The sequence below is a fragment of the Nerophis lumbriciformis genome, linkage group LG03, assembly GCF_033978685.3.
Source record: "Nerophis lumbriciformis linkage group LG03, RoL_Nlum_v2.1, whole genome shotgun sequence".
In the NCBI taxonomy this organism is placed as follows: Eukaryota; Metazoa; Chordata; class Actinopteri; order Syngnathiformes; family Syngnathidae; genus Nerophis; species Nerophis lumbriciformis.
This window is the reverse complement of record NC_084550.2, coordinates 49332285-49348357: the sequence shown is the minus strand read 5'-3', so window position 1 is coordinate 49348357 and position 16073 is coordinate 49332285. Positions and strand designations below refer to the sequence as shown.

Sequence of the window (16073 nt, the reverse complement as noted above, 5' to 3'; positions counted from 1 at the left end):
TCAAATTCCAACTGAGCTAATATTTGCAAAAAATAACAAAAGTTTTCCAGTTCAAATGTTAATTATCTTGTCTTTTGCAGTCTATTCAATTGCTGATGTGGCCGAGTGGCCTTATGGAGGGAGTCAGGGTCAAAGACAGATAGAGAAGGGAAAGAGAGGACGGGTGAAAGGGCTCCGGGCGGAGGAGAGCCGGTTGAGGTTTAACGACAGCCAGGCCGGCCCAGGCGCCGCTGCTGGCTCAACTATTGCATGTCTACATCAGTGAAAGGTTAGCATAAACAGTAGTGACAGCTCTGCCACTCGGCTCCCAGCGCCGGGGCTTTACTCATAGCATAGGGGGGAGATGTTGGAGGAGGAGGACACCATGGAGCCAGTGATGGAGACAGACAGAGGACAAAGAGAGAGAGAGAGAAGCGAGGAACCAGACCCCCCCCCCCCAAAAAAAAGTGTAACGTGACTGACTTTGGACATGGAGCTTTTAAGGGATGATGCGATGCTGAATCATTAGTCCTGCAGACATGGTGCTTGTCACACAACCCACTTGGAGAGGTTGACAAGAGGACACCACTACACGCATTTACTTAAAATAACTGCACATGACGCTGGCACTAATGTACACACTAAAAAAATGTTGGGTTAAAAAATGACCCAATTTTAACCCAACTGCTGGTTCAGAAAAGGACAAACCCCTTATTTGAGTTATTTCAACTCAACATTTTGGGTTAGTTTTTCAACCCAACTTTTGGGTTGAATTATTTAACCAAAAAGTTGAGTTATGATAACTTAATGTTGGGTTATTCCCAACCAAACTATTGGATTACATTATTTAACCAAAACGTTGAGTTATTTGAACTCAATATTTTGGGCTAGTTTTTTCAACACAACTTTTGTGTTCAATTATTTAACCAAAAAGTTGAGTTATGATAATTAATGTTGGGTTATTCCCAGCCATATTGGGTTAAATTATTTAACCCAAAAGTTGAGTTATTTGAACTCAACATTTTGGGTTAGTTTTTTCAACACAACTTTTGTGTTCAATTATTTAACCAAAAAGTTGAGTTATGATAACTTAATGTTGGGTTATTCCCAACCAAACTACACTGTAAAAACTCTTTCAGTGGTATTGTCCATTCTACTTTATTTTTAAAAGTATATTTATTCCAATAAATCAATTTATTTTTATTTTTAGAGTTTTTGAGTTATCTATAAGTAAAAAGTGTGAATATTTTCGTAACTTACTTTTTTATGTGATAAAATTAATTTTATTGGACTTCCAACATAAATTGATTTAGCAAAACTCAGTTCAAAGGTTTATATCAGACCTAAAACGTCAGGACCCGCCCACCTGCATGCAGCTGTGGAAGAACAAGCCCAGACACGTTTCTTCACGGAGCCCAAGGAAAACACTTTACCGAACTCATTCAATTTATATTGTTAAAAGTCAGTATTTGCCAGGATTTAAATGTATACATTTTCAAAAGCATGGTTCAATGTTATATTTAGTTTACCGACCGCCATTTCGAATGTACTCTTACCTTCAACAGCTCATTAACTTCAACCAAACATTGTTTATAGCTGTGAAGTTTATAATTAGCGTTTTTTTTGCGTGGTAGTTTAATATTTTATTCTTCAGTTTATAAGCAGCCACATTAAAGCTGCTTAACTAGCTTGCATTCAAAGTTGCTAGCAGCTAGCTAGGTACACTTGACAGAGCTATCTGAAGCCCCCTCAGACCTGCTGTCCATGCACACTCCTAGGCAAAACGCTACTCTTGTAAGAATAACACTCATTGTGTAAGTCTCAATCTCAACACCCCCCCCCCCCCCAAAAAATAATTTCACCAGTAGTCACCATTTAAAGGTTAATTTTTCAAATTTTTCTTCCGTGGGGGCATGCCCCCGGACCCCCTACTGTTGCTAGGTTACCAACTTAGACCACCGTGGCTACAAAAAAATCTAGAGGAAATATTGCAAATGAGTATATTAGGGTGTAAAAAAAAAACCGATATAAAGGGCTCTCATCAGGCTTATATATCCAAGAGGTTAGACATGAACCATAACTTGTCTTTTTTGTTCTCTCTCTCCAATGACAGATGGGATGGCCCTGTAAGTTGTGCAGCACTGTTGTACCAACCAAGAGTGACATTTTAAAGCATTACAGACTGCACCATGGGACCTTTGGACACAGCCATTCCTTGCCTTGCATTCATGTAGGTTGCCCATGCTCTTATACATCCCTTCGCTCTCATCTGTCAAGATGCTAGACTTCTCCTCTCTGACACCACCGCCAGAGTCTAGCTCCACTCCCACCACGTTACTGGCCTTCTCTACCAACTTGTCCAGTCTGTTTGCGTCCCTCGCTCTCAGCCCGCTGCCCCAGCAGGCCACGGCGTACAAGAAGGCGCCTGCCACCACCAACTCGTAGAACATCTTCTATTCTATTCTATTCTATTATCATTCTATTTTTCCTGACCAAGTTTCCATTGTGACTTGGACATGACATACCGTATTTTCCGCACCATAAGGCGCCCTGGGTTAAAAGCCGCGCCTTCAATGAACGGCATATTTCAAAACTTTGTCCACCTATAAGCTGCCCGGTGTTGTAAGCCGCATCTAACTGCGCTAAAGGAATGTCAAAAAAACAGTCAGATAGGTACTAGACTCACTTTTTGCCTGAAAATGTATACTAATACCCTTAATATCAGTAACGGTCAACATTTGCTGTCTTACAGATTAATGAAGTGTCCAAAGGTGCACTGCTGTTCCACTGGAATCAACATTTATGTCACAACTGGACAGGTACACTCCAAAACTCCTGGAGCTCTTCAGTGCAAAAGGAGGAGTGATTGCAGCGCATCAAGAACTTGTTGATGGAACTGATACAGGTGAGTTAAAAGTGGTTTAAAAGTTTAAACTGAATCTGTAATCATGCTCTAATAACGGTATCACAGATTTGGAGTAAAATTGCCAACAAAATTCATTTATTTATTATTATTCTCCTAACTCTAGGACCCAAGTGCCTCTGCAGTGAAGAAGAGAGATGTGACTGTGAGATGCCTCATAGAGTACATGGAGAGAGTGGACAGGAGCTAATCTCTGACTACTGTAAGTATTGTTTAAAAGCAGGTTTGGATCAGTCTGATGTACAAGCTTAAATTGGGTTTACTTTTATGTGAACTGACTGAACCAGTAGTTGTCAGGTGGAGGTCGAGCATGCAGCTAGTTGGCAAGAGCCCCAGGATAGCCAATTAGCATAGCACCACAGAGTGATGCCTTTCTGTCTTGTGTTTCTGTTTCCCTAAAAAAACAATGCAAACAAAAAATACTCCCCTTAAAACAAGAATTAAAACATTTACTATATATATATATATATATATATATATATATATATATATATATATAGCATATTACTGTTTGTTTCCCATCCATCCATTTTCTACCGCTTATTCCCTTTTGGGGTCGCGGGGGGTGCTGGAGCCTATCTCAGCTACAATCGGGCGGAAGGCGGGGTACGCCCTGGACAAGTCGCCACCTCATCGCAGGGCCAACACAGATAGACAGACAACATTCACACACTAGTGTTGCCAATCAACCTATCCCCAGGTGCATGTCTTTGGAGGTGGGAGGAAGCCGGAGTACCCGGAGGGAACCCACGCAGTCACGGGGAGAACATGCAAACTCCACACAGAAAGATCCCGAGCCCGGGATTGAACCCAAGACTATTCAGGACCTTCGTATTGTGAGGCAGATGCACTAACCCCTCTTCCACCGTGCTGCCCTTACTGTTTGTTTGTTTGTTTTAATTTCTGGTGGTTCTAGTCAGGTTTTTTATATGCAAATTAGAAATGCCAATAAGAAACATGTGGCTGGAAATGCATCTATTGTACCAAGTTTAATGTACAAGATCTCAAATTAGAATTCAAAAGTTTTCAAAATGGTGTTCACAAAAGTAATCATTATCTGAATTAAATCACACAACTTAGATTACTGTAAATATAAATTTGGATGTTTGTTTTTTTAATTACTGTTTTTGTATCTCAAAGGGAACTGCAGAGACCACTGTTCATGAGGTCTTGGAAATAAAGAATATGAGCATCTACATCTGTCGTGAGCCAAATGCAGTAGGAATCATCATTGAGGGAGTACCAGTCCTTACTCATCTTGGAAACCTGGCCAAAGCATGCTGCCTGCTTCTAGGGTTGACGTATGCACTTAATCTTGAGTATCCATCCAAACTTTCCAAAACATTTGAGGTGTTTCAAAGACTTTTTGTGGGACTTGACACACTGCGCCCAAAACCAACCCCCAAATTCATGACTCTCAAAAACAAGCTTCTAGCTTAGGCAGTGAGCCATGACTGTCAGCTTGCACTTTTGAACAGCTATTTTCTTGTGTCTGTTCAAAATCATTATACATTGTTCATTGAGTGGAATTCTTCAGAATGTTGTAACGGTTTGTCCTGTTCAGGTTTTTTACAAAGCTCCAGGTCATCGTTTCTGGTGTGTAAATTGAGTTTTTTTATGTTTTATACACACTAAATTGCCCCACTGTGAAGTTCCAGCTGGTCAGAAGGAGGGATCTGTGAGTTGTTTAAGTTAAAATGTTTCAAAATATACACACTGAAAGACACTACAGTGAAGGTGTTCTGCTTGTGAATTGTTACAGAAGTACAGATAATCTTAATGTTAAATTGTTTTAGCAAGAAACTGTACTGTGAATGTTTTAAGTAAAACTTGAGATGCTGAGGTCATGCATTCTTTTATGCACTAAATACTGATGTTCTTGACTGTTAATACTGTCCAGCTTATTGACAGGTTTGGATATGGCTTGTGAAAATGTTTTCATATGTATACGGTTAAAAAAAGAAAACTACTGTGAAGGTGTTCTATACAGCACTTTAAAAAGTTGAGGTCATGCATTCTATGCACTAAATATGGATGTTGACTGTTCATACTGTCCAGCTCATTGCCACTGTTTTTATATGGTAATGATTTAATAAAGGTTGGAATTTGATATGTCTTGATTTTTTTTATTGTTATTCTAAGTAATTATTTTAAGCAGTTTCCATTTTCAAAACAAAGAAAGGGTAAGTTGGTCAAAATTAATAAAATTGAGTACAAAAATTATTTTTTCATTTAAATGTTACTTATTTTAATTAAGTCTTGTGTGTTTAATATGCTGATGTTTTTTTACATTGATTTTACTCAATTTCTTGGCTTTTTCTGTAAACGCAACTTAATCTTTTTGCATTAATCGAAATGCATATTATTAAGTTCTACTTACTCAAAATACCAATTAGTTGACTAAACTAACAAAAATTGCTTGGAAAATGTTGCCTTATTTTTATTGAGTTAGATCTAGGCAACAGTTTTTACAGTGTATTGGGTTAAATTATTTAACCCAAAAATTGAGTTATTTGAACTCAACATATTGGGTTAGTTTTTTCAAAACAACTTTTGCGTTCAATTATTTAACTAAAAAGTTGAGTTATGATAACTTAATGTTGGGTTATTCCCAACCAAATTATTGAGTTAAACTATTTAACCCAAAAGTTGAGTTACGCTAAGTCAATGTTGGTTGATTCATAACCCAACTTTTGGGTTGAATTCATTTAACACAAAAGTTGAGTGATGCTCACTACAATGTTGGGTTATTCCTAACCCAACCATTGGGTTAAATTATTTACCCCAAAAGTTTGGTTCTTTTAACTCAACATTTTGGGTTATTTTTTCAACCCAACTTTTGTGTTGAACTATTTAACCAAAAAGTTGAGTTATGATAACTTAATGTTGGGTTATTCCCAACCAAACTATTGGGTTGAATTATTTAACCCAAAAGTTTAGTTATTTAAACTCGACAGGTTGGGTTGGTTTTGTCAACCCGACTTTTGCGTTGAATTATTTCACCAAAAAGTTGAGTTATGATAACTTAATGTTGGATTATTCCCAACCAAACTATTGGGCTATATTATTTAACCCAAAAGTTTAGTTCTTTTAACTCAACACTTTGGGTTAATTTTTTTCAACCCAACTTTTGTGTTTATCTATTTAACCAAAAAGCTGAGTTATGATAACTTAATGTTGGGTTATTCCCAACCAAACTATTGGGTTAAATTATTTAACCCAAAAGTTTTGTTTTTTTAACTCAACATGTTGGGTTAGTTTTTTCAACCCAACTTTTGCGTTGAATTATTTCACCAAAAAGTTGAGTTATGATAACTTAATGTTGGGTTATTCCCAACCAAATTATTGGGTTAAATTATTTAACCCAAAAGTTTAGTTATTTTAACTCGACATGTTGGGTTAGTTTTTTCAACCCAACTTTTGCGTTGAATTATTTAACCAAAAAGTTGAGTTATGATAACTTAATGTTGGGTTATTCCCAACCAAACTATTGGGTTAAATTATTTAACCCAAAAGTTTTGTTTTTTTAACTCAACATGTTGGGTTAGTTTTTTCAACCCAACTTTTGCGTTGAATTATTTCACCAAAAAGTTGAGTTATGATAACTTAATGTTGGGTTATTCCCAACCAAATTATTGGGTTAAATTATTTAACCCAAAAGTTTAGTTATTTTAACTCGACATGTTGGGTTAGTTTTTTCAACCCAACTTTTGCGTTGAATTATTTAATCAAAAAGTTGAGTTATGATAACTTAATGTTGGGTTATTCCCAACCAAACTATTGGGTTAAATTATTTAACCCAAAAGTTGAGTTATCCTAACTCAGTGTTGGATGATTCATAACCCAACTATTGGGTTGAATTCATTTAACACAAAAGTTGAGTTATGCTCACTACAATGTTGGGTTATTACAAACCCAACCATCGGGTTATATTTTTTACCCCAAAAGTTTGGTTATTTTAACTCAACACTTTGGGTTAATTTTTTCAAACAAACTTTTGCGTTGAATTATTTAACCAAAAAGTTGAGTTATGATAACTTAATTTTGGGTTATTCCCAACTAAACTATTGGGCTAGACTATTTAACCCAAAAGTTGAGTTACGGTAACTCAATGTTGGGTTATTCCAAACCCAACCATTGGGTTGTGCAATTTAGTGCTCCTTGACCAAATTGTTGGTTAAACATTATACATTTTACTGCTGGTTTGTCCTACTCCGTCCTAACTACTGATCAAAATGATTTTCATTCCATTAAAATATACTCAAAAGCAAGATATGAGTGACACATTTTTTTTTACAAGAATTGCCATGTATGGTCATAGTTGTCACGGCGGAGTCGCATTTTATTGCGTGGATCGTTCTCCTAGGGTGCAGATGGGACTCTGGAGGCAAAGTGCAGGTAAGGAAATTATTTATTGTCCATAAACCATGCGGGATACGAACGAAAGAGCACCAGCATGCCGATAGCACGGGAAGCTAACGGAATAGCGAACAAGAAAAGCTTATCATGTAAACAGGCAAACAAAAAGGCGAAGCTTAGCTCAGGAATCAAATCAGTAGCTGTCGTAACTGTTGCGTGGAAGCAAATAAGAAAGCCAGACTGAGTGTGGCGAAAAGCAGGGAATAAGTAGCTCTCTGATTACTGCCCAGGAGCAGGTGAGCGTTCCGAACACTAATCAGAGGCAGGTGAAAACAATCTGCAGTCATGGCAACTAAAACACAAACCCCAGGGGTGCTCAAAACAGGAACTAAGGGAGTCAAAAACTAAAGGAAGAATAGAATAGAAAAGAATAGAATGGACTTTATTGTCATTATATTTGCATATTACGAGATTAAGGACTCCAATTTAAGGTGCGGTAGTGGGAACAAATATGGGGTAAAAATAGATTACACAAGAGGTAATAAAGAAAAAAACTAAGAATTGAAATAAACAAACTACTATGCAATACAAATAATAAGCAATCCTGTATAATATACAAAACACTATACAAATACAAAATACTGTACAATACACAGAACAAGACCCAAGTACCGGAGTAATAAATAACAATCAGTTTCGGATGTATTGCACTCGAAGGGTAATATTGCACAATAGGGTATTAGGGTAGGATATTGTATAGGGGTGAATTATTATTATAAGTTCGATCATGATCACTATTGTCATGATCCGGCCAGTGGATCATGACAGTATTAGTTCTATACAGCATGCTCAAATATTTTCATGTACATAAGATGTGTGATTGTAAATAATGTTAATGAGATTAATTCTTGATAAAATTCCCTTCAAGAAAAAATGACTTTTAATTTAAAAAAAAAAGCCTTTTACCCAAAAATGCGTTACTCATTGAAAAACAACCCAAAAATGGTTCATCGTTTTTAAAACCCAGAAATTGAGTTAAAATATTACCCTTATAACCCCAAAAATGGATTGCTCTTCATAAAAATAACTCAAAAATGTAACCCAAGTCATAAATTGGGTTATCTTATTTTTATTGGAATATTTTTCAATTTACTTTTTAAATTCGATCTGAATTCTGTACACTGCTGCTGGAATTTTTCATTTTCCTGAGGGAACTCTCCTGAAGGAATCATCCATCCATCTTCTTCCGCTTATCCGAGGTCGGGTTGCGGGGGCAGCAGCCTAAGCAGGGAAGCCCAGACTTCCCTCTCCCCAGCCACTTCGTCCAGCTCTTCCCGGGGGATCCCGAGGCGTTCCCAGGCCAGCCGGGAGACAAAGTCTTCCCAGCGTGTCCTGGGTCTTCCCCGTGGCCTCCTACCGGTCGGACATGCCCTAAACACCTCCCGAGGGAGGCGATCGGGTGGCATCCTGACCAGATGCCCGAACCACCTCATCTGGCTCCTCTCGATGTGGAGGAGCAGCGGCTTTACTTTGAGCTCCCCCCGGATGACAGAGCTTCTCACCCTATCTCTAAGGGAGAGCCCTGCCACCCGGCGGAGGAAACTCATTTCGGCCGCTTGTACCCGTGATCTTGTCCTTTCGGTCATAACCCAAAGCTCATGACCATAGGTGAGGATGGGAACGTAGATCGACCGGTAAATTGAGAGCTTTGCCTTCCGGCTCAGCTCCTTCTTCACCACAACGGATCGATACAGCGTCCGCATTACTGAAGATGCCGCACCGATCCGCCTGTCGATCTCACGATCCACTCTTCCCTCACTCGTGAACAAGACTCCGAGGTACTTGAACTCCTCCACTTGGGTCAGGGTCTCCTCCCCAACCCGAAGATGGCATTCCACCCTTTTCCGGGCGAGAACCATGGACTCGGACTTGGAGGTGCTGATTCTCATCCCAGTCGCTTCACACTCGGCTGCGAACCGATCCAGCGAGAGCTGAAGATCCTGGCCAGATGAAGCCATCAGGACCACATCATCTGCAAAAAGCAGAGACCTAATCCTGCAGCCACCAAACCAGATCCCCTCAACGCCTTGACTGCGCCTAGAAATTCTGTCCATAAAAGTTATGAACAGAATCGGTGACAAAGGGCAGCCTTGGCGGAGTCCAACCCTCACTGGAAACGTGTCTGACTTACTGCCGGCAATGCGGACCAAGCTCTGACACTGATCATACAGGTAGCGGACCGCCAAAATCAGACAGTCCGATACCCCATACTCTCTGAGCACTCCCCACAGGACTTCCCGAGAGACACGGTCGAATGTCTTCTCCAAGTCCACAAAACACATGTAGACTGGTTGGGCAAACTCCCATGCACCCTCAAGGACCCTGCCGAGAGTATAGAGCTGGTCCACAGTTCCACGACCAGGACGAAAACCACACTGTTCCTCCTGAATCCGAGATTCGACTATCCGGCGTAGCCTCCTCTCCAGTACACCTGAATAGACCTTACCGGAAAGGCTGAGGAGTGTGATCCCACGATAGTTAGAACATACCCTCCGGTTCCCCTTCTTAAAGAGAGGAACCACCACCCCGGTCTGCCAATCCAGAGGTACCGCCCCCGATGTCCACGCGATGCTGCAGAGTCTTGTCAACCAAGACAGCCCCACAGCATCCAGAGCCTTAAGGAACTCCGGGCGGATCTCATCCACCCCCGGGGCCTTGCCACCGAGGAGCTTTTTAACTACCTCAGCAACCTCAGCCCCAGAAATAGAAGAGCCCACCACAGATTCCCCAGGCACTGCTTCCTCATAGGAAGACGTGTTGGTGGGATTGAGGAGGTCTTCGAAGTATTCCCTCCACCGATCCACAACATCCGCAGTCGAGGTCAGCAGAACACCATCCTCACCATACACGGTGTTGATAGTGCACTGCTTCCCCTTCCTGAGGCGGCGGATGGTGGTCCAGAATCGCTTCGAAGCCGTCCGGAAGTCGTTTTCCATGGCCTCCCCGAACTCCTCCCATGTTCGAGTTTTTGCCTCCGCAACCGCTGAAGCCGCACACCGCTTGGCCTGTCGGTACCTGTCCGCTGCCTCAGGAGTCCTATGAGCCAAAAGAACCCGATAGGACTCCTTCTTCAGCTTGACGGCATCCCTCACCGCCGGTGTCCACCAACGGGTTCTAGGATTACCGCCACGACAGGCACCAACTACCTTGCGGCCACAGCTCCAATCAGCTGCCTCGACAATAGAGGCGCAGAACATGGTCCACTCGGACTCAATGTCCAGCACCTCCCTCGTGACATGTTCAAAGTTCTTCCGGAGGTGGGAATTGAAACTCTCTCTGACAGGAGACTCTGCCAGACGTTCCCAGCAAACCCTCACAATGCGTTTGGGCCTGCCAGGTCTGTCCGGCATCCTCCCCCACCATCGCAGCCAACTCACCACCAGGTGGTGATCGGTTGAAAGCTTCGCCCCTCTCTTCACCCGAGTGTCCAAAACATGAGGCCGCAAATCCGATGACACAACTACAAAGTCGATCATGGAACTGCGGCCTAGGGCGTCCTGGTGCCAAGTGCACATATGGACACCCTTATGTTCGAACATGGTGTTCATTATGGACAATCTGTGACGGGCACAAAAGTCCAATAACAGAACACCACTCGGGTTCAGATCCGGGCGGCCATTCTTCCCAATCACGCCTCTCCAGGTTTCACTGTCGCTGCCAACATGAGCATTGAAGTCCCCCAGTAGAACGAGGGAATCACCCGGGGGAGCACTCTCAAGTACTCCCTCGAGCGAATCCAAAAAGGGTGGGTACTCTGAGCTGCGGTTTGGCGCGTAAGCGCAAACCACAGTCAGGACCCGTCCCCCCACCCGAAGGCGGAGGGAAACTACCCTCTCGTCCACCGGGTTGAACTCCAACGTGCAAGCTCTGAGCCGGGGGGCAACAAGAATTGCCACCCCAGCCCGTCGCCTCTCATTGCCGGCAACGCCAGAGTGGAAGAGAGTCCATCCCCTCTCGAGAGAACTGGTTCCAGAGCCCTTGCTGTGCGTCGAAGTGAGTCCGACTATATCTAGCCGGAACTTCTCAACCTCGCGCACTAGCTCAGGCTCCTTCCCCCCCAGCGAGGTGACGTTCCACGTCCCAAGAGCTAGCTTCTGTAGCCGAGGATCGGACCGCCAAGTGCTCTGCCGTCGGCTGCCGCCCAGCTCACAATGCACCCAACCTCTATGGCCCCTGCTATGGGTGGTGAGCCCATTGGAGGGGGGACCCACGTTGCCTCTTCGGGCTGTGCCCGGCCGGGCCCCATGGGGACAGGCCCTGCCACCAGGCACTCGCCATCGTGCCCCACCTCCGGGCCTGGCTCCAGAGGGGGGCCCCGGTGACCCGCGTCCGGGCGAGGGAAATCTGGGTCCTTTGTTTTTATTCGTCATGGAGGTCTTCGAGCTGCTCTTTGTCTGATCCCTCACCTAGGACCAGTTTGTCTTGGGAGACCCTACCAGGGGGCATAAAGCCCCCGGACAACATAGCTCCTAGGATCATTGGGACACGCAAATTCCTCTACCACTGTAAGGTGGCAGCTCAGAGAGGAGCCTGAAGGAATCAATAAAGTACTATCTATCTATCTATCTATCTATCTATCCATCTATCTATCTATCTATCAATCAAAAAAAAAACCAGCATTTTTTTAGAGTGTAGAAACCAGCGGAGACAACATTAGTACGATAGCCGTGTCAAAAAAAACATGTTTTCAATTAAAGTGTTTATTTAATTTTTCTATTATTGTAGACATACCCAGCAGGCACATTACATTGATACAACATTGATTACTATTGCAATTCTCTTTTCACTCTCTTCAACAAGTCAACACTAAAGAGACTTCAGACTGTACAAAATGCGGCTGCCAGACTTTTAACCGGTGCACCCAGAACAGCCTGTATCACCCCCATTTTACCTAGTCTTTAGTCCTGGCATTCCGTGCATTGCATGGTGGGGCCCCTCAGTAAATCACTGACTTGGTATGCCCCTACTCTTCAGGGAGCAGCCTCCGGTCTTCAGGCCAGGGTCTTCTAAATATCCCAAAAACTTGTTTTAAAACCTGTGGAGACCTGGCATTCCAGGCTATAGCTTACCAGACTGGAACAATTTGCACCAGTCTGTGATCTTGACTGTGTTGAAACTTTTAAGAAACATTTGAAAACATATTTTTTTAGTTCTCTTTTACCTGCTCAGTTAGAGTGTCCGCCCTGAGTTTGGTAGGTCGTGAGTTCAAACCCCGACCGAGTCATACAAAAATACTACAAAAAATGGGACCCATTACCTCCCTGCTTGGCACTCAGCATCATTGGAATTGGGGGTAAAGTCACCAAAAAATTATTCCCGAGCGCGGCCACCTCCCAGGGGTCGGAAGAAGGGGATGGGTCAAATGCAGTGAGTAATTTCACCACACCTCGTGTTTGTGTTACTTTAACTTTAAAGCTTTTAGTTGATGTACCTTTTAACTATCAATTTTAATCCACTTTGTATCCTTTTTATGATGTTGCCCCTGTCGTTTTAATTGAATTGTTGTTTTACTTCACCTATGTTTTGTACAGCGCTTTGTGATTTTATCTGTGGAAAGCACCTTTTAAATAAAATGTACTTACTGTGAGGAGAAGTATTGCGGAAAGTGATTATTCTAGATTGTACCTAATGTCATGACTGGTTCATTTGTCTTCTTTTGACTTATTTTTTGCTTAAATTCATTCTTGTTTCTGGTTATCATTTTTTTATTGAGATTATCTTGATTTTGAATGTACTTTATGTCATTTTTTATTCATTTTGATGCTTTTTTGTCACTTAGACTATTGTTTGTCTTTGGTACACTAATGTGTATATTGTAGGCCATTGGTTATTTGTATTATTTTTGAACAATCTATTTTTATGTTGCTCTTTTGTATGAACATTATTTTGTAAACTCCAAGTTATTGTTTTTTTTGTTTTTTGTTGTTGCTATTTTTGTATTGCAACATTTTATTTTTGATCAAGTTGTACTGCATTGTAATCTTTTGTTTTGTGATTGTGTGATGTTTTTACCTGGACCCCAGCAAGAATAGTCTCCACAAAACGGCGCATCCGGAAACGACTGTCAGAAAGCGTTTTGAAGATGATCTGTAAAACATAATCAATGCAACATTTTGACCAAAGAACCACCATTACATGTTATGTAGACCACAAGGAAGTGTTTTAAATGTAGGAAAAATAATAATAATATGACCCCTTTATCAAATCAAATCAAATCAACTTTATTTATAAAGCACATTTAAAATTTACCACAGGGGTAGCCAAAGTGCTGTACAATGGACAGGTTAAAAGATAAAACGAGTACCGAGCAAACACAACACAACACAAACAGAACACGATAAAAAATAAATAAATAAAATAGAATAAATAAAAACATAAAAACATAAAAACAGGTTCACAGCAGGTGTATTATGGGGCGCCATTGCAGGATGGATATCACTCAGTGTTAAAAGCCATGGAATAAAAGTATGTTTTTAAGAGAGATTTAAAAACAGGAAGAGAGGAGGCTTGTCTAACACTCAGTAGTGCCCTATAGTCCGGTGCCCTATAGTCTGGTGTGCCTTATTGTCACGTCTGGGTCGCATTTTACTGCGGGGTCGTTCTCCCAGGATGCAGACGGACAACTCCGGATGAAGTGTGCAGGTAGGATATGATTTATTGCTCCTAAATCATACATGGAAATACGAGAAGACCGAAAACAAACAAAGGCATGCAGAAGCTAAGGTAACAATTTAGCGCAGGAATCAAGAAACAAGAACCAGGAATATCCAAACGTAACTGTTGCCTACTGCAAATAACGAAGCCAGACCGAGTGTGGCGCACAACGTGAATAAATAGCTCTCTGATTAGTGCCCGGTAGCAGGTGAGCGTGCCGAACACTAATCAGAGGCAGGTGAAACCAATCAGCACCCATGGTAACCAGAACAAACCCAGGGGTGCACAAAACAGGAACTAAGAAGAACATGACTAAACAAAACATGATCCAGTCCACGGATCATGAAACTTACCGTATTTTTCGGAGTATAAGTCGCTCCGGAGTATAAGTCGCACGAGCCCATCCATCTTCTTCCGCTTATCCGAGGTCGGGTCGCGGGGGCAGCAGCCTAAGCAGGGAAGCCCAGACTTCCTTCTCCCCAGCCACTTCATCCAGCTCTTCCCGGGGGATCCTGAGGCGTTCCCAGGCCAGCCGGGAGACATAGTCTTCCCAACGTGTCCTGGGTCTTCCCCGTGGCCTCCTATCGGTCGGACGTGCCCTAAACACCTCCCGAGGGAGGCATTCGGGTGGCATCCTGACCAGATGCCCGAACCACCTCATCTGGCTCCTCTCGATGTGGAGCCGAAAATGCATAATAAAGAAGGAAAAAAAACATATATAAGTTGCACTGGAGTATTAGTCGCATTTTTTGGGGAAATTTATTTGATAAAACCGAACATCAAGAATAGACATTTGACAGGCAATTTAAAATAAATAAAGAATAGTGGCTGAATAAGTGTACGTTATATGAGGCATAAATAACCAACTGAGAACGTGCCTGGTATGTTAAAGGGGAACATTATCACAATTTCAGAAGGGTTAAAACCATTAAAAATCAGCTCCCAGTGGCTTATTTTATTTTTCGAAGTTTTTTTCTAAATTTTACCCATCACGCAATATCCCTAAAAAAAAGCTTCAAAGTGCCTGATTTTAACCATCATTATATACACCCGTCCATTTTCCTGTGACGTCACACAGTGATGCCAATACAAACAAACATGGCGGAAAGAACAGCAGGCTATAGCAACATTAGCTCGGATTCAGACTCGGATTTCAGCAGCTTAAGCGATTCAACAGATTACGAATGTATTGAAACGGATGGTTGTAGTGTGGAGGCAGGTAGCGAAAACGAAATTGAAGAAGAAACTGAAGCTATTGAGCCATATCGGTTTGAACCGTATGCAAGCGAAACCGACGAAAACGACACGACAGCCAGCGACACGGGAGAAAGCGAGGACGAATTCGGCGATCGCCTTCTAACCAACGATTGGTATGTGTTTGGCATTAAAGGAAACTAACAACTATGAACTAGGTTTACAGCATATGAAATACATTTGGCAACAACATGCACTTTGAGAGTGCAGACAGCCCAGTTTTCATCAATTAATATATTCTGTAGACATACCCTCATCCCCTCTCTTTTCCTGAAAGCTGATCTGTCCAGTCCAGTTGGAAATGCATCTGCTTTGAGTGTCGCAGGATATCCACACATTCTTGCCATCTCTGTCGTAGCATAGCTTTCGCCGGTAAAGTGTGGGGAACAAACGTCCAATTTCTTGCCAATTTCGCATCTTTGGGCCACTGGTGCAACTTGAATCCGTCCCTATTCGTGTTGCTACACCCTCCGACAACACACCGACGAGGTATGATGTCTCCAAGGTACGGAAAACAGTCGAAACAACGGAAAATAACAGAGCTGATTTGACTCGGTGTTTCTAATGTGTTTGAGAAAATGGCGGATTGCTTCCCGATGTGACGTCACATTGTGACGTCATCGCTCCGAGAGCGAATAATAGAAAGGCATTTAATTCGCCAAAAATTCACCCATTTAGAGTTCGGAAATCGGTTAAAAAAATATATGGTCTTTTTTCTGCAACATCAAGGTATATATTGACGCTTACATAGGTCTGGTGATAATGTTCCCCTTTAACGTAACATATTATGGTAAGAGTCATTCAAATAACTATAACATATAGAACATGCTATACGTTTACCAAA

General features: G+C 42.0%; 1 long non-coding RNA gene across 1 annotated transcript; it reads left to right on the top strand.

Moving 5' to 3' along the window:
- Window positions 1-1618: 1618 nt before the first annotated feature.
- LOC133576235 (uncharacterized) lies at window positions 1619-5012 on the top strand. Its single transcript, XR_009811607.2, has 4 exons — window positions 1619-2209; window positions 2732-2884; window positions 3009-3104; window positions 4043-5012. It is a non-coding gene; the product is annotated as an uncharacterized lncRNA (long non-coding RNA).
- Window positions 5013-16073: the final 11061 nt, after the last annotated feature.